At 38.0% G+C, this 26,580-nt stretch overlaps 1 protein-coding gene and 1 pseudogene across 1 annotated transcript in view; one reads left to right on the top strand and one right to left on the bottom strand.

Moving 5' to 3' along the window:
- The window catches only part of FGD4 (FYVE, RhoGEF and PH domain containing 4), a 161,909-nt gene that overhangs the window by 111,657 nt on the left and 23,672 nt on the right, over window positions 1-26,580 (top strand). The gene's annotated exons all lie outside the window — the stretch shown is intronic.
- Window positions 6-26,580, bottom strand: LOC130248645 (ankyrin repeat domain-containing protein 26-like; annotated as a pseudogene).

The raw sequence follows: 26,580 nt of genomic DNA, 5'->3' as shown, positions 1-26,580 counted from the left end.
CTGTGTTTCTTGTTGTGTGTGATGATGAGGACTTTGGAACACTGGTATCTAGTTTGCTGAGGTCTTGGTTACTCTGATGCATTTTCCTGGCATCCTTAGAGCCCCCAGAATATTCATAAATTAACACCTGGACACTATAGTACTCTTCAATTTTGACAGCAACTTCGGGAGAAGCAACATTTTTCCTCTGTAAGAACTTAATATAAGTCCATCTCACACAATTCACTCATCTGCATCTTCATTTCTCAACCTCCACATTCTTCCTTTTACATCACTCTTGTGTCAGCAGTGCAATACTTTAAAAAAAATCATCAAATATCTAAAATAATTCTATAGGGCAAAAAATGGACTAAGGAAAAGAGAGGAAAGAAGTTCTAGAGAAGAATCACCTTTCTTGATCAAAGCAGACTTGGATACCTTTGCTCTGCTCTCTGCTCGGATCCCAGCAGTAACATCCCATTTACCAAAACCTTACCACAATTTCAACAGAAACACAACAAACCAGAATAAATCATCATCATCTGGTCCTATGCATATGGCTTATAATTAATCTACTTTAGGAAAAAAATAATTTCACAAACTGGAAAACTTTAAATTGCTCTACGTCTGTATTTTACCTCTCTCTCTATTTTGTCAGTCTCGTATTTGAAGACTTGTTCTCTTAAATCAATACACTTGGCATTTAATTCCTTGTTTCTCTCTTCCACTAGGTAAACTTGCTTTTCAGTATCAGCTCTGGGTTTGCTGAAAATATCATTAAACCGATCTTGCACATCATTCACTACTTTTTCTTTGATGATCCCCTTATTCTGCAGATCTTCCAGCTGCTGATGGAGCAAAAGGTTTTCACTCTGGAGCTGGGCTAATCGCTCCTGCATGGATTCCTGCTCTACTGTAAGTTTGTTCACTCGGTCTTTCTCAAGCTGTCGAGCACGATCGTATTCCTTTGCCTGACACTGTGCTTGACTCAATTCTTTCTGTGCCATTTCTAAAAACAGTGTTTTTTCTCTGAGCATTTGTTTTAACTGATGAAGCTCATTTTCTAGACTGCTAGCTTTGCTTTCAGCTGTGCTCAGCTGCTGGGACAAGCTCTTGTTGGCTTCTCGCACATCTGAGAGGTCATGATGGAGCTTGTCTTGCAAGTGAAGCCGTTCATCACGTTCCCTCTGAAATGTTCGTTCCACATCACTTTTTGATGACTGGTGATGTTCCAGCTCTTGAACAGTAGGAATGAAATGATTCAATTTCTGTCTCCAGTCTGTCTTTGCTTTCTTTTGTCTGCTCAAGTTTGGAAGTTAGCATTGCAGATTCTTCTTTAGTAAGTTCAGTTGTCCACTGTACTGAAAAATTGTTTGTGTTAAGGTCTCCTCATTCAGCTTAAGTTCTTTTTAGAGATCTTCATGTTTTTCTTTCAAAGTCTCATTTTCCTCTAAATATTTTCCTTCTTCCTTCTGGTGCCTAAGTCTTATTTGATCAAGTTCTAGTCTTAGCATGGCAATCTCATCTTGCAGAAATTATTTTTGTACAACAGATCCTTTTTTCTCTCAGTGTCGGATTCCTGAATGACAGGGAACATGAATAAATATCTGGGTGGGAAATAAATCTACAAAAATCACTTCAGCATTAAACTGGATTTTAACATTTCTAACATTGCAACATGACTTCAAAGATGAGAGTAAAATTTCAGATAACACATAAGCTACTCTATAAACCACTTCACGTGTCCAATGCAGGCACAGAAAGAAAGCGTAACATATCCATAAATAAACACGCCAAATACATCATGCTTTTTTCCCCCCCATAAACTAGAAACTGTATAATAAAATTATTTAAAATGTTTCAGGTACAAAGTATTATATTATGAAATGACAGTGCTTTCTTGTGAATGCATGCCTTTAAAATATTCCCTTTTAGATTACTTTAGCTGTGTTACCAATCTGGTAAAAATCTCTGTTTACCAGGCTCAAAAGGCTATTTTCTTTTTTAAATGTCTTCTTAACACTTTTTTTAGCATTACTGAGAGTTTGCTATACAGGTGAATCATTCCTGGAATACATGAGTCTTTTATAGTGCCTGTTTAGTATACTTTTTTTCCATGTAAACATATTCACCCTATATTTATTGGAAAGCACAGCCAAGAACAAATAATTCTTCCAAGAATTTCAGATTCTTAGTAAATTCAGTCAACTTTTCAAGACTTTTTTTAATTTAACAGTGTTTATGATTGCTTATTCTCCTTCAATTATTCTAATTATTATTGAGTTTAAATCACTGCTGATCTTCCTTCATAAAACTGATATGTGGAGGTGGGAAAGAACTTCATACTTTTAGTTTAATAAGGGAACAAATAATTAAAAAACCCCAAGTAATGGGAACACAGCATGTCAAACAACTTCCTTCCTGGTCAGTCTGGATGTAGGTAACTAGGTGTTTCACTATGAGAAAGCTTAAAAAGTTATGATAAAATGTCAAGGAAATAAAACCAAGACAGTTTAAAAAATGGTGTAGAGAGTGTTTTCTTTGAGCTTTTTACTTGTACCTGCAGTTTAATTACATACAGCAGTGATACTGCTTTCCAGAACTTTTAAAGACAAAAGGGCAAACAGAAGAGGTATTTGCACAGTAAAATTACACTGGTAAACTGTAAATAATCCATCAAGAAGCAGAAAAAATATCTCAGTTATAATAAAACTTTATAACAAACATGGTTAAATTTAATTAATTAGAAAAAATTCTGCTTACATCTGAACTTCTTCCTATAGCTCTTCTTGTCTCTTCTTCTAGTTCCTTTTGTCTCCAAAGGTGATTGTTCAAAATGCCTTCTTGCAGGGCTCTGGCACTCTTTTCCTGAGAGAGGTGTCTCTGTGTTTCACCACACATCTTCACACATCACCACTCATCTTCAATCTATAATAATACAATTCCATTACTTGCACCTTCAGAAAAATCAGAGCTAGCAATATTGTCCTACTCTCCCTTTTATTTTTGCAAATATTTTTGCTTTCCACAGCTACAATAATCCATCTACAAACTTCAATTTTCTTCTGAAAAATTCAGAAGAAATACAGAATGCTTTGTTATAATTGAGAAAAATAACTCAAAGTCAAGCTTTGAAATACAAACAGAAAAAAGGGAACAGACTACTTGGAAACCAGGTTTTCGAAAAAAGTGGCAATAGTTATCCAATGCCTCTTCCATGAACAAAGTACTACCTCTTCTTCAGGCATACTGGAATACAACACCCATTACAAAGAAGCAGAAATAAGGTAAGTGTCTAAGTCATTATCTAATATACCTCTTTAAGGAGCTTCTCAGTGTTACTAACTCCATTTCTAAATTCCTGGATTGTAACTCAAGTTGCTGTTTCTCCTCCATCTCTTTACAATATTGCTCTTCTTTCCGACTGAGTTTTTCTCTTATTTTCTCATAGAGTGTTTCTGCTCTGAGCCTCTTTTCTTCTTCTTGCATCAAAGTAAACCTGGGATTTAACAGTATAATTGAGAAACTAAAGGAATGATATAAAAATTATATATTCTACACTATGAACTTGCAGAAAGCAACTCGAACCATAAAGACGTTAAATATTTTCAGACTTTATATTTTTTACTCTATGTTTTAACTTTTTAAAGAATTAGTATGTCATTCCATTATCCATGACATCAGTTTTACAATATATGGAAATAAACCATTGACTGTTTTATCACTTTTAAGTTTATCTAGGTAAATATACTGAAGTGTGAACATTTCTGTTACTTTTGAAGAAGTCATCTTGACATTACAGACACTTAGATCAAGGGGAGTTTCTTGTCTTAGCGATCAAAGCAATGTTTTGACTATGATTAACATACATTTTCTTAACATGATGAGCATGGCCTGCATATTATGGATTCAGTGGCTGCAGGTAATGCTGATGAAACAGTACATCACCTCTCTGACAGACCCACCAATTTTTTAACAAGCCTAAGGCTTAAACAACGGCTGACCCTAGGAAAAGCACAGTTTGTATTTGCTCAGGAATGAGATCAATTTTCAAAAACTTATTTAGAAATGCAGAGGGTTTAAGTTTAATGTTATTAGAAATAATTTTAAACCTCTAAGGATCTATATCTGGATGAAACAACAGCAACTTGATTTTGAAGATAATCTATAGAGAAATCATTGAGGAATATTAACTTCTTTACTAACTGAAACAAATAGCAGTAAGCACCAACATGGTAAGAAGTGGTCCACGGTGTGCCCACGGTACCCAAACAAAAAAGCAGTTTTGTGTTTCAAAATTATTTTGAGTATTTTTTCTCATATCCTTGCAACAGTAACAAGAAAAAAGTAGTATTAACATAAGGACAGAGCTGGCAAGTGCAAGTCTTCTTTAGAAATTCTGCAAAAAAAAGTGGCAGCAGCCACTAATAAATTGTTCAAGAGATTGATAGTAAGATTTGTGTTTCCATGGTTTATATTGCAAGGAAGAAAGCCTTACATATAATTTTTAGGGTAATTTAACAAAATGAAATAAAGCTTCTGTGAATAAAGCTTCTATAAGTGTAAGGCTAAAAATGTAATTGCTTTCACAATTTCTTAAGAATGAAAATAATAATTATTCACACTTGTTAGATACTCTGGAATTCTGAAAAATAGCAGCTAGGGTAAAGTTAATTTTCTTCACATGGGTCTGATCTTCAAGTTGATAATATGGATTTTTTTCCTAGATGCTGAGCAACATCTGCACAACAACAAGACATTCCCTGCTTCTCCTACTGCCCTACCAGCAAGGGGGCTGTGAGGAGACAGCTGGGACAGGTGACTCAACTGACACAAGGGACTTTCCAAACCATATGACATCATGCTCAGTATATACAGTGGGCAGAAGAAGGAGGAAGGGGGGGATATTCTGAGAGATTGCATTTGTCTTCCCAAGTAACTGTTACATGTGATGGAGCCCTGCTCTCCAAGGGATGGATGAACAACCTGCCTGTCCATGGGTAGTGGTGAATGGATTCCTTGTTTTGCTTTGCTTGTGTGCATGGCTTTTGATTTCCTTATTACACTGTCTTTATCCCAACCCAGGAGCTTTCTCCATTTTACCATCCTGGCTCTCTTCTTGCCATCCCACTCGTGGGGAAGTGAGTGAGCAGCTGCATGGGGTGCAGTTGCCAGCTGGGCTTAAACCATGATAAACTGCTAGAGTCCAACTGAGGCAAGGCTGGGACTGGCTCTGTCTTCCTCATAATCCTCTTCCACATACCAGGAGGCACAACTCAAAGTTCAGTTCCCTCAGTCTCCCCTCACAGGGCTGGTGTTCCTGCTCCCTGACCACCTTGCTAGTTCTCTGCTGAACTCACACATATCAATTAAGATGCCCCTGGTACTAGAAGGCCAAAGACTGGACACAGTGCTCTAGATGACATTCAGTAAGTGCTCAGTAGGGGCAAGTAATCACTCCTTTCCATCTCCTGATCTGCTGCCATTTGCCTTCTCAGCTGCCAGCTCCTACTGGTCCATGTTCATCTTGCTCTAGCAAGACCACTAAGGTCTTCTCAGCAAGCTCCCTGGCCAGGCTAACCCCAGGATATCATCACAAGAGGATATTCCATCCCAAGAGCAAGGCTCTGCATTTGCTTTTGCTCAACATCCTACACTGTGTACCAGCTATTCCTGTCTGAAGTGATGCAACAGTGGTTAAAAACCTCACATCATCCAAGTCTAGCTCAGGATTACAGAGAATGGGGAAACCCTGAATTGGACTTTTCAAATAAACAAACATGCAAGCAAATAAGTACTCTATGCTTCTCTAAACACTTCTGAGTTTAGAACTCTGTCACAGTTACCTGGATTTTTAATACACATCAACAGAAACTGCAAGGACAAAAACACATCTCATATATATCACCTCTCTCATAAATCTCATTTTCCCATTCAAACTCTCTTGTTCTCTTCTCTTGCTATTAAAAAAAAGGGAAAACATCCAGACAATCACAGATGGCACTAATATACAGGTGTTTTTCATCCTTCCTTTATAGCATAACTTGCCCATGGGATTCAAAATCAAAATACTACAAGCTTCTCATCCATCCCATGTGCATCATCAGCACCTTCTGGCACATTAAGACTGACAAGGTAACACATTATCAGAATACAAGATTACATACTTAAGGCTATGGATATCACTCTACCATTCCACTTCTTGATGAGTCAATTTGGATTTCAAATCTTGAGTCTATTCTGCTATTAATTTTGGTTTTTCCTTTTCACTTTCCAACTTTCTGACTTCTCTCGAGACCGCTGCATACTGATCTTCTTCATGCTCTATTATGTGTTCATATTTAAGAAGCATGCTTTGAATTTTCAGTAAAATAGCAGAACCTGTTTTGAGACAGAAAAGACAAAGATGCACATATGCATAAATACTTTCTAATGTGTAAATTTGATTTGGTGCAGGTGATAAAGTTTAGGTAGTGGGAGTTCTCTGTGAGAAGAGGCCAGGTGGTGCACCATGCCAGACAGTGACAATGGACCCACTGCAGGGCACAGCTGAGCCTTTCAGCCATGCTAGTGTCACCTCAGAAAAATATATTTAGAAGAAGACAAAACCACCACTCAGGCAAAGGCAAAGGAAACAAATAGGAAAAACAGCTGCTCTGTGTAACATAGGTCAGTGAAAGGGGGTGGTGGGAAGGTGTTATCTTAAATATAAATGAACCAAGATACCTAGGAGTGCACACAAAGACAACATGTTTTAAAAGAGAAACTTGTAACATCTGAGGAAAAGTGGCTTTAGAACATACCTGTGTGATCCACAGTAAGCTGCTCTAAGAGCAACACAGCCTCTCTCTAGGTGGACGCTGGTAGTTTGACATCCTCCGATGTTGTGTCAGATGAATGAGTTAATCAAGGTCATCAGTTACATCCATTTGTATGCAGACCTACAAACAATGCAGTATTTTCTGTATACAACCAAGTAATAGTACAGATCCATAAATGACTCATTCTTTCAGTCACAGTCCATATCTCATAGATCCCATCTGAGTGATTAAATCTGATAAAACTATTTATCAAGAAACTGATTTTACAGTACCTTATTCCTTTCACTTGCTGTTTTTGCTGCAGGTCTGGAAAACAGAAATGTATTTCAGTTCAGGAATGTTTATCTTGCACTAAGAACAATATCTAAAGTTGTTCTGAAAATCTAATCTCAGTAGGGAATTAAAGTAAAATTGAATACAAGAATTTTTCTACATGCAGGTGGATACTGGAAAAAAATTATCATCATTGTTGGAAGATGATTTTTTTCACAAGATATTAAGCAAATAGTTGAAATAACTGTTCACCCAAAGTGATAGGAATCATACAGCTACAGACATGTATATACAGAGATACATAGTTCTGTGCATTCCCTGTTTAACACTAGAGGTTTAGTTCTCTTCAGTATTTAGACCCTTTCCCTTACAGGTCAAAGAACTGTAATTTTGGATTCTCTAGTGTACTTAGGCTGACTGGAATGGAGTTAATTTTCTTCAGCGCAGCCCACACAATTCTCTTAGATTTCTGACCAAAACAGTGTTGACAACACAATAGTGTTTTAGCTACTGCCAAAAAGTGCTTGTACCCTGTCAACAATTTCTGTTTCTCATTTTGCCCCCTACAGTTAAGTCTGAGGTAGGCAAGAAGTCAAGAGGACAGACAGCTGAAAAAAAAAAAAAAAAAAAAAAGGAAAAACTCAAACCCTAAGATGTATGTGATGAAATAGCAACTTTGTTCTTTTAAAAGTCTCTCCTCTCCCTTTTAAAAAATATAAAATACATGTTTACATATACACTGACACTCAGGTAATTTTACAGCACTTGTGCACATTGTCTTTATAATGAGCTTGGCTAAGATGTTCAAAGCACATTAAGCAAAAAAGATGTGTTTTGGAACACAAAAGGCATCAGGTCGTTTTGCCAGATGAAGGAACCAGTGTGCACATCAGGTTTACAAAAAACTTACCTTTAGCCTTAGGTTAATTTATGTCATTAAGTAAGTTTTAGTTCTAACATTCCTTATATTCAGTACCTTCCTTCCTCTTGAGATGTTTCACTGGAAGTGCTGTCATCTGGTACTCGAAAATTATTCCCACTGGAAGAGCTCATCTGCTGATTAGCCTTCTGCTTTAAAGTCTGTCCTTTATTTTTTCTTTGAAACATCATGATTCAGGGCAAATTCTCTACATTAAACAGAAAGATACAAAAACTACCAACTGAGTAACATCACTGAAAATATTTCTATGAAACAGATGTAATTAAGATGATTCCAGAAGCAACTGAGATGAAAAATATCTCTGATAAAACGCAGACTTAACTCCAAGGATTGTGGAATATTTAAAAGTACTTAAAATACCTTGCCCTAGTAATGAGGGGGGGAATGTGGAACCTGAACTAGATTCAGGCAGTAACTTATATCCACATTAAGGAAGTATTAAGAGCAGAGATTCCTTTGAAGGACAGACAGAAAAACAGTCCTGCTTAGGAGTTCATAAAAATATCAATGCCTTCTTCAAATTTTTAGATTCATTTGCTAATATATTTTCCCTCTTCCTAAAAAAAATACATTTCTCTTAAATGTTTCTGAAGCAGTTGACTATTCAGTATTGCTTTCAACACTAAAGAAACTGCTTCAACTAGTACAATATTAGAAATCCTAAAGGATACTTAAGTAACCCTACAAATCAGAATTAGAGATGATGACTTCAGTTTATACTTTCATTGCCATTTTAATAATTTCTGACCTCTCTTCAGGTGAAAAATTCTTGATGACTTTCTCTTCCATAGTGTTTTCATCCTCCATTTTTAAACAGTCATTCTTTCTTAGTGTCAGCTTTTCTTTCATTGGCTGATTAGTAATGCTTCCAGGTGGTGTATTTGATTTATCAACATTTTCCTCTTTTGCCACTGTCTGCATATTGAAACAGCTTTCTTTGCTTTTTTCCTTCTCAACCTACAAAGTTAAGTTTCAAGTATTAATCAGTATTTCCATAAAATAGAAACACACTATCAAAGATTTAATAATTCAGAATTTACCTCTGAGAGTGTATAAAATGAAAAATATTTATAGACAAGTATTTTCACAAAAAATACAATACAAAGTGTATTGTCATTGAAAATACTTCAAATTCACTCATGATTCTGTGATGTAACAGAAGTATAGTCTTTACGAAGAAAACAACGGTGTATCTTAAAACATGAACAACAAAAATGTAAAAGCGTTACTGATGGATTAAAGAGTTAGAAGGACTGCACAATGTCAGTTATAAAAACAGAAATTAAAAAAAATCAAGTGGAAATGTGTTTGGTTACTGCTTCCATCATGGAGGGTAGGTAGGGTAACAGGGAAGAAGATTCCAAACACACAAACAGAAACAACTCCACTCACAGCAAACAGGAATTCAAGTGAAGGGCAATGAAGACACATCATGGAGAAATCACAGCAAATGGAAAGTTCAGTCAAGACCCTGTTCAGAAGCTATTTTCATTCTCTGTTTCAGAACCAAAACTGATTTAATTGTGTACTTTTTTTTATGTCAATGAAGTGATAACTTCTTACACTGGACCTGAGTGCCACATACTGTTGAACTGGAAACATAGTGCATTCTGTGTTTTCTGAAAAAGGGGGAAAAGGCAACTCTCCACTACTCATTCTACTCGTAAGTATTGCATTTTTATTAAAAAAAAAAAAAAAACCAAACAACTGGTTTGCACAAAGCATCTTCATTTAATGATGAACAGCTGAAGTGAACAGGACCATTAATATGGAGAAAGACTAAAGAATAAGAAGTCGCAGATGAACTACCTCTTTTTGCAACTGTACCTTCTCTTTCTCCAAAGCCAGGAACACTGCTTGCAGCATTCCTACCTTACTCTTAAATCTTTCCATATCTCGTTTTAGCTCTTCATCAAGACTCCTTACCAGGACACCACACGATTCCTGAGCACTAGTGAAAAGACTTTTAGTTTCTGTTTCTCCTATATTACTGCTGATAAGGCAATCCTTGGGAACATCATTATTAAATCCAGAGTATTTTTTAAGTTTCATTTCTGTGATAGAATGTGCATTTTCATCACTTGCACAAACAGGTCTTATTTCAGGAAGAATATTAGAAATGTCACCCAAAATACTTGATTTTAAGCTATGTCTCAGGGAGTAAGCAGGACCTTCCTCTGCATTTTTACTACTTTCATTATCATTCTCTTCTGTTTCCATAGTAGGCATTTTCTTTTTCTCTCCTTTTCTTAGAGACACCTTTCTGTTATATACACTGTTAATGCCAGTTTCTTCATCTCTATTCCAGGTATCTTCTATATTTGTCTTTAAGCTATTATGATCAGGAAGAACTGAAGTACAATTTCCATTTTAGATACTTTTCCACCCAGTTTAAGTTTAGTGTCTCCAAATTCACCTTGGCTTTCTAACTTATCCCGTGATTCTGTCACAGGAGATGAAATAATGTGAGAACTCTTCAATTCTTCACCGAGAAATACCATGTGGTATCTCTTCCACAAGGGAAGCAGTTTTCCCAGCTTCATTTTCACCAAACAACTGTTTCAGCTCTGCTGTAATGTTTTTAAAATTTGTTTTCAATTCCCTTTTCTCATTTGCAACCCACATTCTTTCCTATCTTTCTTCCCAAGTTTTTAGATTTAACTCCTTGTCAGCACTGTGTGATTCCTCACTTTTTGTTACGGCTTTCTGACATGAAACTTCTGCTTTGTCAGTCTGACTTTCACATGCTGATTTTTCCTATCAGGTTGGTAGTTTCTAAAATGTATTTATCCTTAAGTAAAAACAGGTACAGACAAAAAGATTACCAAGAAAAAGGAAGTTGCAGTTAGTCTAGGTAATTCCATTGCAAACTCATCCTATCATGTAACAGAAATAGCAACATCTAGATATTTTAAAAGCAATTTTTATAATAGAAATCAAGGGATACTAAATTAAAGGTTCACTGACACCTTTTTCTTAAAAATAAAGGAGTTATAAAGGAGTTACTAGCTACTAGCACTTATGAGAGACAACAGTTTTTCTAGGATTGGAGTTGTCTCAGTGAGGCTTGCCTGCTTTCTGCCACCAGTGGCCTTTGTTAGAAAGCAATTTATTTTTTCATGTTTTATTCCTTTAATATAATTTTACTTTGGAACTGCCAATGTTTCCTCATCTTCTTTCCTCCACTATTCTACTGTCAGGCATTTTACAATCTCCTGCCAGCCAAGCTAATACAGTGTTAATGAACATGACAACCTTTTCATTGTCCACCACATGGAGAACTGGGCCTATTTCTTCACCCAAGGTGCCAAAATGTTAAATTCCATTCTGAGCTCCAAAGAAAAAGCATTTATTAGGGAAACTTGTCCTTATCCTTCCCTTATCCCAAAAGTCATGAACTCAAACTTATGTGAAAACCATACCATGCCTCACTCAACCTCGCCCAGTCTTCTCATGTCCCTCACCCCATGGCCCTGCTCCTCAACAGCTCTGGCTGCTTCCATCACATGTTACATTTCTCCCAAAATGCTCCTTCCCCATGTGCTTCCTAGAGCCTTCCATAAAGGGCTAAGACCATCCAAATCTTCTCTCTCTTCTTGTTAGCCAAGCCCTCCTCTCTCCACAAAAATTCCTGCTTTCAGAACAGGGAAGGAGCTCAGCTCAGCTGTGTCAGCCTCTCCATTCCCCAAGTTCATTGCCCAAGCACTACCATCTCTCAGTAGGCCCAAGTTCCATGCCCTGTTAATATTTCATCATACCTGGGTGTGGGGTAGAAGTAATTTGCTCCACTGCCCCCTGAGGTGCTACAGAAGATTCCAGACCCCTCTATCCAGGCCTCTGCCTCTCCTGTTCTAGGCCTAACAGGATGCCTGCCTTATTTCTGTCTAAAATGCCCTCTGAAAAAGCCTTTTCAAACACTTGCCATTAACATGGCCAAACAAGCACCACTATGCTGCCACACCAACAAACCTTGACAAACTGGACAACCACAAACAAGAATTAACTCAATTGTAGCCCAAGATACAGGCTGTGAACCAACAGCTACATGTCTGCAGTGGTCCAACATTTGTACTGAACTTGTAAATGACATTCAAGTTGGTACTGACGTTCCCTAGGCTTATATCCTGCAGTGGTGAAAGAACACACTGCTGCTCCCAACTGCAAGAGCCATTTGGATCAAACAAAGATCAGCAAGGCAGAGCTTACAACTACCTTAAAACTCGTATTTTAACCTTGTATTTTTAAGAAGGGGATGGGAAGAGTTCTTTCTTCTCAAAAGAAGAACCAGAGGGACTTAGCTACAGACCTTGCTGATTGCCACAGACAGGAAGAACAGAAAAGGCAAAGCATGTGCAGTGTCTCTATTGAACATGACTTTAAAGAGGGCCAGAGTACACCTACAAAAGGTAGAGAGGATCTGTGCAGAAGCAGCTAGACGACATCTACGTTGTAGACCCCAAGGGCAACAGCAACCAGGTCAGCAGACTAGGGCTGTATGGTGAAAAAGAAGTAATCTTGCCAGCCTCTGTGAAAAGGTCAGCAAGGAACTTCACTGTTTCACTACTATACTAGAAACAAAATTCAAAGGGTAATTGCTGAGACCCAAGCCATTAGCTCAGTTTAACTTCATCCCAATCCTAACTGAGCAGCTGACCTAGAGCAGAAGTATTTCAAGGGCCCCCCATTACAAACATATGGCAAAAGGAAAAAAAAGCGGAAATAGGCCTTACCAACAGCAGTGTCCAAATCAAAAGGAAGCCCTCAAGTGATTCTGGATCTTACTCCTACTTCCTGCAGTGGAAACCCTTGTGTCCTTCACAAAATGTACCCCTGAATTCCCAGGGAGATTCAGCATCTTCCTCTTGCTCTGCTCCCACTGTTGGAAGGGTACCTGCAAATAAGGTAAGAAGTGAGATGCTTGAACATTTGTACATCCAAAGATGCAGGTTCCATTGATGAGGACAAACTAAGAACCAAGTTTTATTCAAGTGCTTCTTCCCACCCAGACACATCCTTTAAACTTCCAGCTTCTTTTGCTTCCTTTCTATCAGAAGATGGCTATGCACAAAAGCTACAGGCAATACCCAACACACTTGGGTAGTACTCAGGAAGATACCCCAGTATCCTGCAGTTCTGTTGTATACACAGTTAAGGTCTCCCATGCTACAGCTCCAAAACTTGGCATTTACTATCACTTTCCACTGTACAGGTTGTGCGATAGGAATATCATCCAAAACCTCCTCACACTAACATCCACAAAACCACCAAGAAACAATGCTCCCTTTGTTATACTACCAGATGATTTTAAGGTTCAGTCTCAGAGGGTTCCTAGCCAGATTTTACTATCCTATTTTTATTTTAAGCTATTCCATTAGGAAAAACTGATTCAGTATTCAATTGTGCGGACACATGTACATAAAGAAGGGGGAAGGAGCTGAATGCCTGTGAGGACACTCATCCCACAAGAGGCAACTGCTGGTTCCAGTCTGAACTGTGACTACTTACACTATGCCAAACACACACTTATGGTAAAACACACATAGACAGATGAGCAGGTACAGGCACAACAGCAGGTTCTGCCAGCGCCCCCTGCACAGCATCTGAACAGCAGCTACACGTGCTCTAGTAACATCTACTTAAACAAGCTGCTCTCTGGAGACAGACAATGGAAATGGTGCTCTCTCTTCCAACTGTCAGACCTCAGGTCAGTATCAAAGTGCTCTACTCTGACTAGGCTGGTATTGTTTTCAAGCACACACACATGGTGCTGGAGAGATCACCTACATTTTAAAACTGGACAAGGTGAGGCACTGGAACAGCTTTCTCTCAGCTTGACTCAAATCCTCCCCTGCCTTCAGCCAAGATCAGTCACAGCCTTTCAATGTGACAGTGCTTGTCATAAAAGGGAACACAGTTGTCACTCTAGACATTCTAGTCCTCCTTCTCTTTTTCATCTGTGCATTTTGTTTAGACTACTTCAGGGAGAATGCAGAACAAATCAAGAATGGCACTTGCTTCATATTGCATTGCTTGGCATACAATTTCAGTTATTTTAAGAATGAATTTAAAGCAACACAATCTGCTTGCCTTCTCTGCCAATGCCCATAAGGACTCACAGGCAAGAGAATATTTTGCTATCATAGGAATCAATCACCATTTGAATTCATTTTCTATGCACTAATATTCGTAGATGAAGAACTTGGGTCAGGATTTACAAAGTCATTTCTCTCACCAGAGTTGTCATTTGAAGCTTTGTGGATTTCATGCCAATCATTACAAACAGAATTTATCACAACATCAACACCTGTAGTTTTCAGCTTTCTGCCAGCACTGTCCTTCTCCTCTTCTTTGTAGTCAGATGATTCTCCCTAAAAGAGATCAACCAAAACAGCTGAAAAGAACAGTAACAAATATCATCTTTGCTGTTCCTCCATAAGAAATTCCTCATTTCAGTCTAACTTCTAGCTTTATTTAAGTTACAACATTTCAGAGCATATTTTTTTCCCCTCTACTTTGCTCCACAGAAAAATCATTGGTTTCCTGCTCTCAATCTTATTCAAAATCCTTTGTTTCCTCACTTTCAGCTATCACACCATGAATTTTCCTAAATGGTAGTAAAACTTCACGGATAAAAACTGTAACAGAAGTGATAAAAATCTAACCGATTCCAGAGTCTACTGCCTACTCTTTCTCCATCCTATATTACCATACCATAGCAAAGAAACTGCTTTGACTCCAAGTAAGACACTAACATCAAAAATGGATGATGAAAAGATGGATATATGTGAAAGATAAGCATTCAAATAAATCCAGTTTACTATGTGTTTTCTTACCTATATATGACCCTTAGAAAATACCCTTGTGATTGAATCATCCTTTTATACTTACTTCAGTGCTCGAATGAAGTGCTGCTCTCAAAACTTCTTGCTCATTTAAGTGCAAGTTTCCACTTTCTTGTTTCAGTGCTTTACAGACTTTATCATCTACTCCTTCATATTCCTCTTCAGTATCTTCACCATCCACATGTTCAACTATGACAGAGGTTGGTCTTTCACCTTTAAGTCCTGGGGTTTTTTCTGCTAACCAATAATTACTGCCACTTTCAAAGCCATCACTGAAGTTTGATTTTTCCTCCTTAACACCACAACTATCTAAGAGAGGCTGAGGTATCTCTTTTTTCCAGTCTGTCATTTCAGAGCCTGCAAAACAGGAGTCAGCCTTTCTGTGAAATGTCTCCTCAATCATGCTTTTCCTGTTCAAGCTTTCTTGCGTATCTTGCAGATTATTTAGATTTTGAAAGACAGCTTGTTTTGGTACTGACTTGCAAGATATTTCATTACTCATGAACTTAGGAGACACTGCTGTTTTATTTTCTTGAAACTTTTCACAAGACCCAGCTATGAAAGACACAGGAGGATCAATAGAATCCTTCACTTTTTCATCACGTTCTTTAGTTATTTCATGATCACCACAGACATCTCCAGTTCCACATTGAGCATCCCCATCATGTTTTGCTTTATTGAAATATGCTAATTTCTGATTCATTTCCCCTTTAGATTCTGTTTTGTCTTCTTCCAGTATTTCATTAGACTCAGTTTCTTCATCCTCCAGCTCTTCCTCCTCCTTTTTCTCTTCAGTAAAATCTTCATCCTCCTCCTCCTCCTCCTCCTAATCTTCATCACCATCTCCATTGCCATTTTTATTCTCTCCCTCCTCCTCCTTCTCCTCTTCCTCCTCCAGTTCTTCTTCATCCAGGCTGCAAGCAACCTGGAACATCAAGACATCTTGATTTAAAAATTCTTCACTGTCTCCTTTGTTTACATTTGCATTTGATGGGATTCTTTGAGACTTTTCTTTAGCGACTTAGGACTTTCAATTCTAGAACCACCACCATCATCCTAAAGTACAAAAAAAGAAAAATGCATATGAAAAGAAGGAATTATGTAATTGTCATGTTATCAGATTAATGTACAAGAGAGGACCCATTTGGGAATATTTAGAAAGGGAGAAATTAGGTTGCGCAGGATGGACCATGAACTTGATGATGGAAAAGGACTTAAGAAGGGATTAATATCTTCATTTTAATGACTTACTTTATTCTGAACTATTAACATTATAAATGTTGACAAAACGCTACTTTCCTCATTTACTATTTCAAAAAAAACCCTGAAATCAACAAAAAAAACCTACTTAGCAAGTCTATATTATATATCAGTACATCATGCAACCTTTTGCAAATAACTTACTGTTTTTCCTGAACTGCTGTGAAGCACTCATTAACAGTGTCAGGTTTGGCTTCTGCAGCTTCTGTAAATAAAGACGGAAGAAATTTTTTTTTTTAACAGTAACAACAACAAATCCTTTGTTCACATCAAATCTTGAACAGTAAATAGAATCAGACTGTCCTTATGATAGTGCCAGCTCCATCCTATACTTCTAACTACATAAACATTCCTCTCATATCCAATTCAGCAAGTATTTCACACTGTGCAGGCACCCCTCTGCAAACTCTTTCCAAAAATGCTCACGTGCATAACCATTCTAAAAATCTGTTTCTAATGTTTGCAATACTTAGGTAAATGCAATTAGATTCAAAACTGCATTTTCAGGATGCTTACTTGCAAATGTGTGCAAGGTAAGTAACTATGCATCAATTTAGCCCCTGCAAGTACACTAAAAAAATACCTCTAAATTTCAAAATCATGGCAGAAAAATTTATCATTTCTATTTCAATCAGTGCAAGAAAATGAAATCAAGTAAAATCTAAACAGGTTTGCATCTCCAGCAGTACAGAGTGGGTTCAACTACCACACTCAGGTTCTACATTACTGCACAATGCCAGTGCAACAGAGATGATGCTCCAGACATGGCTCACAAGCTGATAATTCTAAGGATCATTAGTAAAAACAGTAGGCATGAGAGCTTGTCACTAACAAAAAGAGTACTACCTGAGCATTGAAAAGGAAAAACATGCAGTGTGAGATCACATGCAAGTACTGAATGTCATCTTATAGAAGAAAATAGATGACCCATTTGAGTAACTCATCTGCTCATTGAGCACTCCTGAAGAACCTGCTAAGGAAAGGAGAACTAGGTGATGAAGGATTTCTGTAGATCTTAATAAACAAATGTCCTTTAGCACTTAGGAATCTATCTCCAAATTTACAGAAAACAATAACAATGACTGGACAAGAACAGGATAGGTTACAATAATAACTTGCAAATTCTTGAAGTCTACAAATCTGACTCACATGAACAAGAAAAAATAGAACTATGTGGTTATCTTGTCACCTACTGCTTTTTGGCTCCAAATTACAAATCTACTGCATACTCTGACCCAGCTACAGTCCTTTAGAAAAAACTCACAGCAGAAGGAAGGCTGGTGGGCCAGAGATTGCTTTAAACAGAAAACAATATTGGCTGGAGCTACGGCTTCTTTCAGTTCCAAAGAAAATTTCCCTTCAAACCCCTTATTTTTACAGGATGTTTCTCTTGTAAATGCACCATACCTTGGGGGTAAAATCAAGTTCCTCTTCCTCAGAGGTATGCCAACTGTCATTGTTCCCCTCTTTCTCAGAGCTTCTTCAAAAGCAAAGCAATTATCTCTCAAGTATCTCTCAAGTCATTCCTCAGGTGTTAGATATTTTTAAAGTCTCATCCTATTGAGTCTCCTTGGGAGAAGTCATCTATTGCTGTTCAAACATTAATTGACATGTTGCAATTAAATTTAGCACGCTAAAAACTAACCATTTAAAAATTAAACATGGACAACTCTACCCATCATAACAGCACGATGCTTTGGGAAGTAAATTCAGTACAAGGAGGCATAAATGACTGCATTTCCAAAACAAACAACACTGAATTTAAAAAAAAAAAAAAAAGGAAATACAAAGACCAGAGCTATATCTCTTTTGGACTTTTATACCTAGAAGTTTAGAAAACATAGAAACACACCTGAACTAAAAAAAGTTTTAAAAAGCATACCTTTAATATCCTACATTAGTAAACAATTAACAAAATGGTGCTGGTTTAGCAAGACATGAAGAACTTACAAAGTACTCATCTTACAAACAAGTACACATCACTAGCAGAGATTTATTATTTTATGTAGCATTATATAGAACATTACACTAGGTATTACACTGTCTGCTGGTCTACCCAGTTACAGATTATTGTGTAAAGGTAATGAAAATCAAAAAGCATAATCAAGCTCTAAACCTCAAGCAGAAGAATCACCAACTGCACACTGCATCAAAAAGGTAATTCAGCAGACAGAAGTGGAAAACCCAGGGCACTCTATAGCACACTCCAAGCTTTCAGCAGTGCTACAAACATGACTTGCACGTAGGATAATAGGATAAATCATGTCAGAAGGAACCTCAGCAAGTCTCCTAGACAGCCTTCTCAAAGTGAGCTCAGTTATGAGGTCAGATAAGGTTGCTCAGGGCTTTATCCAGTCTGGTCTTAAACACCTCCAAGGAGGAAGACAGTACAACCTCTCTGTTTTACAGTTCCCATTCAATTAGAAACTATTTCGTTGCCATTTATGCCTCTTATTATCTCTGCCTCCTGTCATGTACCACTGGGAAGCACCTGGCTTTGTCTTCTCACATGTACTAGAAGCTGCTGCTAGGGCCCCTGCAAATTCACTTCTCTAAACTGAAAAAATCCCAGTTTTCTCAACCTGTCCTCAAAGGGCAAATATTCCTGTCCCTGATGAATCTGATGGCCTTCTACTGAACTTGCTCACTGTTGAAAGACAGATCTCTCTTGCACTGGAGGCTCAAATTTCACCCAGAGCACTGGACACAATCCAGAGGGTGCCAAGTACAGCGGATAATCACTTTCCTCAATCTCTTGGCTTTTCTGCTCTTCATACAACTCAGGACACTGTTGCCAGGGCACCCTGCTGCTGGCTCATTCTCAGCTCACTCTGCCAAGACCCATTAGGCTTTCTCACCGAGGCATCTCTCCTGCCAGGCAGTGCCAGCATGCTTTGTAACAAGGGGCTGTACCTCTGTGTGCAGACTTTGCATCTGCCCTGGCTGAATTTTGCTAGACAGCCTGACAGTTCATTTACACAGCCTGTCACAGAAAAAGCCTCTGAACGACTGCACTGTCCTGAAGTGCATCTACTGATCCTCCCAACTTAGGGCTATTTGTGAGCTTGATGAGAGAGCACTCTAGCACATCACTGATCTACCAAAGAAACCTGAACTCTAGGAATCCAGCTTCAAGAGTGCTAGAACATCTCAATTATCAACAGTTAACATGAAATAGAAGGGCTCTTCAATTTCAGAAACAGAAGGGGAAAACAAACACAACTTCCACACAGTAGCTATTTCAGCATTCGTCAAATTCTTGATAACTATCATAACAACCAATTCAAGGACTTTGGCAGAATCATTAAAGCGAATAGAAAACAAAGGCATATCATGCCTGATCTCCTCTGCTAGCATTAAACACATAAGAGCATGAAAATTTTGTCTGTTCCAAAGACAGAGTACATGTGGGAATTTTGATGAGTACCTCTCCTGACCTGCACTGGGCTTTTGGACAATGAAATACAGCGTATGTCACGCAGAGAAAACCTAGAAACTGAAACAAGGACAAGCTAACACTTAAGATACCAACACAGTCTCTAATTTCTACTGTTTCCTATTGCAAACACACAATATTTAAATAATATTAGTTAGTTGTACATACCACAGCTTCCTGTAAACTCATTCAGTACCAGCAGTCTAACCTACCTGCTGATGTCCCAAGCCCAATAAAAATTTCTCCACCAGTGTGGAGCAGTCAGTTATCACTCCTGATGGGCAACTTCAGGTATACTTTCAATTAGTACAGTTATAAGTAATTAAAAGAGCTGAGTAAGTTTTCTGAAATTTTGATTCCAATGAATAGATGAGGTCAGTTGGGCAGAGCACGGCACTAATAATACCAAGTTTGTGGGTTCAATCCCTGTATGGGCCATTCACTTAAGAACTGGACCTGATGATCTTTGTGGGTCCCTCCTAACTCTGAATATTTGGTCATCTGTGAATAGTAAGTTTGAGCAATGATCAAGACTAGGTCACATCGTCCTTTAGAAGGCAAGAGAGAAGGTTTATGAGCTGCCCTTCAGACAGAACTCTGATTACAGTAGAAATGGGATCTATAAAAGCAGTCTCTGGGGATTGCTTGCTTCTACTTGAATTCAAGCCCATTTCCATTTCAGAGTAACGGAAGGGCTTATTTAAAAAATTATTTACTATCAACAATGACACAGAGCAAACACTAAATTCAATCATAAAGAACCAAGACAAAACATGCAAACAAACAAAAACCACACAAAGCCTGTCCTCTAATGTAGTTCACTGAACCAGTACCATCAAAATAGGGACCTCTGGGATAACAAACATCATAGATGTGTTGATATACGTTTACTGTACAACATGTTTCATATTTTAAATGCTACTGTATAAAATACCTTCCCTTGATTTTCCTGTTCTTGATGTCTGGTTAGGAGATTGTTGCACTCCTACATCCATTTAGGAAAAGGCATGGAAAGGACAGATGGAACAATGACATCAGAATAAACTGGAATTTCCAGAAACTCGGAAAACATAAGCAGTATGTCAAAACAGCTACAGCAATGGGAGAACATACTGTGACTATCAGCCTATTCTATAGTTAGAAGTGCTGGAAAGAACTCAACCATAATCTACACAAATCTGCTCTCAAGGGACAGTGTCCAACTAACTGAATGTACTTGCTCCACATAAAACATCCATATTTCAGTATTTTGAAACGCTGAAACAAATTATCAGAAATATACCCTCCTGACAATTTTCTATTTCCCTCAACTTGACTACTCCTTGTCTAGCAGAGATGAAAAAGAAATTCCTTCAGGGTTGTAGAGTGCATTACACATACAGCACACAAAAATCCTTATTCTAAGCATCTCAAAATCCGTATGTGTCAAGACCCAAACTTTGGAGACTATCCAGAAGATTCAAGGAAATCTTGGCTCCTTGTGCTCAGACCAGCATGCAACTTTGAGACATTATGTTATTTACACATACTCATCTTAAGTTACAGTTTGAGCACAGTTTTTAGTTATCCCTCCCTAAAAAAGGAACCCAGAAACTTGTTGCCTTAAACCAGCTCATCTTAAAAGTTGTGTCGGTTGGTGTCTAACACAAACATAGGCTGCTTCTACCTCAGTTTGAAGAGTCCTGCTTACACTCATTTGACCATCTGCACCACCCACATACAAAAGCTATGCCACCAGCCAGAACACAGACACTACAAGAAGGCAGCATGTTCCCTCTATATATAGGGAGCTCATATAGCAGGCTACAACTGGACCAAAATGGATGTATCATGCATATGTGTTCATGTGTGTACCTATCCATGTGCTGTGGAACACAAGTTCAGAATATAAATCACTATGCATCTGCTCTACCCATCCCACTTAGAAAAATTCTCTATTTTAAGGCAACAAACCATTCTGTTATTGCAGCTGACACCAAATTTCTTCATGATGTAACATTTATCTCAGAGCAGAACAGAGTACTGCTTATATGGATTTTACCACATGGGATAAACATGGCAAAATTACTTGTAACAAAACAAACTACATTTAAAGAGTTAAGAAAGGACCTCATGATGGTTTCTCATCCCTTCTACATTTCTGAGTTTTCTGAAGACATGATACAGGATAGCTTTTTACTGACCTTGGGAGATAGAAATCACCAAAGCACTTAATTCTTTTCTAAGAGCTCTAGGATGGAAACCCAACAGTTTCCGTAGGAACCCAGGAACACGAAAGGAAAAATACATCACACAATAAATATTTAAATAAACAAAAGCCAACTTTTGAAGTAGGCTGAATTGCTCATTAGAAGAGAGTATTTTGAAAAATATTCAGCAAGTGCAAAAGCAGCAAAAGGAACAAGGACAACACTGAAGATCCCAGAAAACTTGTGTAGAAGAGCAACAGAAATGAAAATAATTCCAAAATGGGTTTCTCTGTTCTCCTGACATCATCCCAAATTTTCCTCTAACAGAGGCTCTGAAGTCTATTACTGCAGCATATCAGTAGGACTCTCATGATACAGGACCTGTACTTTCTGTGTGCAAGCTAGAAATTGCAGAATTAATGCAGGTAAATATTCTCTGTATGTTAGTAATCTCTCCGAGACAGTAACACTGTGCACTGTTGTGGCAAAATTAACATTTGCCTGATTAAACCACCTGTACCAAACCTTTAAAATAGAAAAATTTCCTGCAATTTAACAAGAAACTTTCCAAATCACTGACTAGGTCAAATCAAGTGTTCCTAAATCAAAGGAACAAAGTCTGACTCTAAATTAAATTCCTGCATCTAGGAAAAGTCAGTGAGGAAAAATATCCCATATTTTGCTAATTTTTTCTTGACATATTTAAAAATGGAGTAAGGAACTGTATTTAAAGGAATAATGAACTGTGTTTGACCAGTGTCTTCTGCCCCATTTGCCACATAGTTCCAAAGCAACACCCTTAAAAATCTGGAAGGAATAAAATCTCCCATTTGTAGGGCTTGAGATGTAAAGTACAAGACAAACTATTTCATTTATACTAAGGTATTCATTTTTTAAGATTCCTCTAAGACTCTGCGCTCATTCTAGGAATTCTAAAATTCCTCTAGGACTCGGATTTTTAGAACTTACTGAAGGAGCTAATTTTTTGATCACAAGGCAATTTAATTGCTTTTCTGGATCACAAGGTAATACTTATTTTCTAAAAAAAATTCATCAAAATTACTGAAAGTGGAAGAAAAGCATTATCTCTATTGTAACTCAAACTATGTTCTAGCAAATACATCATACACAGACACTGCAATGTTATTGCCAACAAAGTTACTTTTCCAAGATAATATTTGCTAAGTATGTCTCTCTGTGGAAACGGCTGTAATTGATTTTGAGAAACAAGACAGGCAAAAAGGACCTCAGTGCAAGTGGAACTATTAATATTAAAATGAAGACACAAACTCCATGAAAATCAACAAGACACATATCCTTCTGCTCATTTCTCTGTTGCTTCCCAACTACAGAAAGAGGAACAACTACTCAGGTGGAACCCACTGCTTTTGTAATTGGATTTTCACAATCTGAGTTGCCCTCTCTAGGTAAAAGTACACACTTGAAAAGTAAAAACACTTTTGCCTAGTTCCTTCCCTATCCTCCTCTCTCTCAAGGAAAACCCATATAGATGGGCAGTCTGACAGACAAAGTAACAACTCTAAGAAGTGAACACAGAATGCAAAACAAACACTTTCACAGGCTGACAAGCAACACTTCCGACTATCATCAAATAACCACACTCACAAAGCTTATACTATTCCATCTGATGCCTCCACTGAAACCAACAGTGAACACAGTAAGCACCAACAACACAAACCAGCTAAGAAAAGGCCACACTGCTTCTCCTCATGAGCTACTCCATGGTGAAAGGTCTTACCTCCTCTGTCCACAGCAGGTGCACCCAATGTAAAGCCAGCAGCTGCTGCCCAGTGTGGAATGCCAAGTGCTGTGATGCCTCGTGCACCACCACCTGTAGAAGCTCCTCCTGTGTTTTCCCAAACTGCATATTCTGCCAGCTGTTTATTAAGACTGTACAAAGAAAGAGAATACATTAGGTAAAAAATAATCACATACCTGCATATACTATTTAGAAGAGTGAACAGCCACTTCTTATCCAACCTACTCTTATCCTGTCCTTAGCCATACAGATTTATATACTCATATGCCCTTACTGCAGGAGTATTACACATTTCAATATTCACTACAGTCAGGTTCACTCTATAGTCATATGCAATCCTATGAAGGTATTAACTCCTGCTTGGTACCTATCAAGTTTCACCTCTGGATAACTGGACACAGACATATTTTAGAGTTTATATTGAGCAAATGTGAGCTTAGCAATAAAACCTGAAATCTAACAGAGAACTCTGGGCAAAAATCTTCCAAGTAAACATTAGACATTGGAATGATACATACCAGAAGACAAGAGAAAATGGTGACAAGGTCTGCCAGGGAATATAAAACTGGATATTAGGAAAAATTACTTCAGTGAAAGGGTTGTCAGGCACTAGAACAGACTGATCAGTGAAGCTGTTGAGTCACCAGCCCTGGAGGTATTTGAAAGATGTGGTAGATTGGCACTTAGGGATGTGGTTTAGTCGTGGGCTTGCAGTGTTAGGTTGATTCTTAGAGGCCTTTTCCAATCTAAATGATTCTATGAATACATCACTGAGCACACTTTTAACACATGTCCTAGCACACTATTAAACCTTGGTCCTATTATCAAAAACCACACTGGTAACTCACAACTTACTCTAAGGATATGGCTTAAAATTTACCTAGAATATCCATGAATAACAGCATAATCCTCAGCTGTCCATCCACTAGTGTCTTTGTGGGAAACATCAGCATCATACTGAAGAACCTTTATCAGACTAAGCTCTCCACCAGAAGCAGCAGTCATAAGTGGGGTTCTGAAGGATCCAAGAAATATGATATGAAACAGATTGTTTTACACAGTGACTATAATTATTTCTGTTTCTGTTTGCCCTCAAAAAAGTATTCTCTCCATTACTTTAAAATGAAAAATGAAAAAGAAAAAGCATTTTTCATTAAGCAAAACAATGAAATGGGAGAGGGTCTCAAAACAATTACATGTTTAATCTTAAAGCTTCCACACAGACAACACTTACAAACTTTACTACCATGCAGGAGATAGCTTTTCAATTTGAGGGAATGCCACTGACCTAGTGACAAGCTTCCTGCCAGAAAGGCCATCACATTTTGCAATCTTCACGTGGAAAACATTGAAGGAGATATGATAGCAAGCCACGGAGGTATGACTGTCTTTCAGAGTCACACAGAAGTAACTGCTTCTGTGTGGCTCCTTGTTTAGTATTTTTTCAGACCTCATTCCAATGCCTCTCTCAAGCCAATCTGAAGAATATTAAAGAGAGCAATGTAAAGTTTTGACAGCCCCTCACCTTTCACATTGATCTCGAGCATGCACATCAGCTCCTTTCTTAAGGAGAAACTCCACTATTTCTTCATGATGTTCAGAGACAGCAAGAATAAGAGGGGTACATCCCTCCTAAAAGGGCAGATAAAAACAAAAATCAAATTTTAAAAAATCAACCAAGCAAACAAAACTTCAAGAAAAATAGGAACGCAACTTTTGGAAAACAGTTCATTACCAAATATAAAAAATTACCTTATTTTGGGCATCAATATTGGCATTATGCTCAAGTAACAGCCCTGCTGGTCACAGTATTACCAGACAGGACAGCCAGGTGAAGGGCAGTGTTACCATCAGCATCTGCCAGATTTGGATCAGCACCCAAATGATCCAGCAGAATAGCTGCACATTTTTCTTGCTGGCACTGTACTGCCTGGAAACAAAAGACAAAAAACTTCCAGCATTTACATTTCACTTTGCTGCAATTCCCCCCATCTCCCTAATACTGGCAATTACAAGCACTTCATCATTAGATTATGTTAGAATATGTTACATAGCTAACATATGCCCATTCCACACCAATCACAATATGCATGATTTTACAAAGGTCTACATAAAGAATACTGAAAAATACATCATTTAGTTCAAAATCAGTCTCACTTGCAAGAATATACCATAATCCACGTACCTTAGTCAGTGGCGATTTGTAATCATTGTCAAAAAGATTTGTTTTCCACTAGATACATAACTACATCCACAAGGCCATTTGCACAAGAAAATGCAGAGCTGTCCTAAAGAGTAAATAAATTAAATTAGCACAGACAAGGATAATTTCAGGCTTTTTTGATAAACATATGACCACAAGTTTCACTTTGCAAATCTCAAGCTTAAGAACCCACTCCATTTCCAGTAGCTGCACACCAAATGCTTGGGACTTGCTAGCAAAGACCCTCCCCAGCATCTGCTTAGTAACGGGACATTTCCCTCACGGTAAAACTGAATCTGCAGAGATTCCTGTGCCCAGGTGTTGAGTGCTGCCCTCAGTGGCACTACACACATAGCACAGCAACAGAGACCAAAGCTAGGGAATCTGAGGACTATGGCAAGTCAACTTCTAAGTTTTTCTTTGATCATTCATGGGTCACAAGTGTATTTGAGATGTAGGAGATGGCTTTAACTGCAAGAATATTACAGCTTCCCTGCACTTTGAGAATTTCTCCTTTTTCTCCAGCTTTGTTACTACTGAAGCAAAACTAAGAACACACTTGCACCAAAACTCCTCTAACAACATGCAGCAAACCAGAGAGCAGAACACTCTGATCCTGACTACAGGAAAGTAGCTTTTGACTTTCCTGTAATGTTAAACTATCATAGTCAAAAAAAGCTTACTTCAGAGGAAGTCCTCTACAAGGGGGCAATACTGTCTTTCCACAATATATAACCAGCACAGGAAAACTTAACTTTTTCATTCCATTTCTTGCCAGAAAGAAAAGCAGTCCTTCAAACCACATCATCTTAGGTCTGATGTCAATTAACCAGTTTACTTATACACAAAGACACCAT

Source organism: Oenanthe melanoleuca, chromosome 1A (assembly GCF_029582105.1).
Source record: "Oenanthe melanoleuca isolate GR-GAL-2019-014 chromosome 1A, OMel1.0, whole genome shotgun sequence".
Taxonomy (NCBI): domain Eukaryota; kingdom Metazoa; phylum Chordata; class Aves; order Passeriformes; family Muscicapidae; genus Oenanthe; species Oenanthe melanoleuca.
The sequence above is the reverse complement of the archived record's forward strand: the minus strand, read 5'-3'. Positions and strand labels throughout refer to the sequence as shown.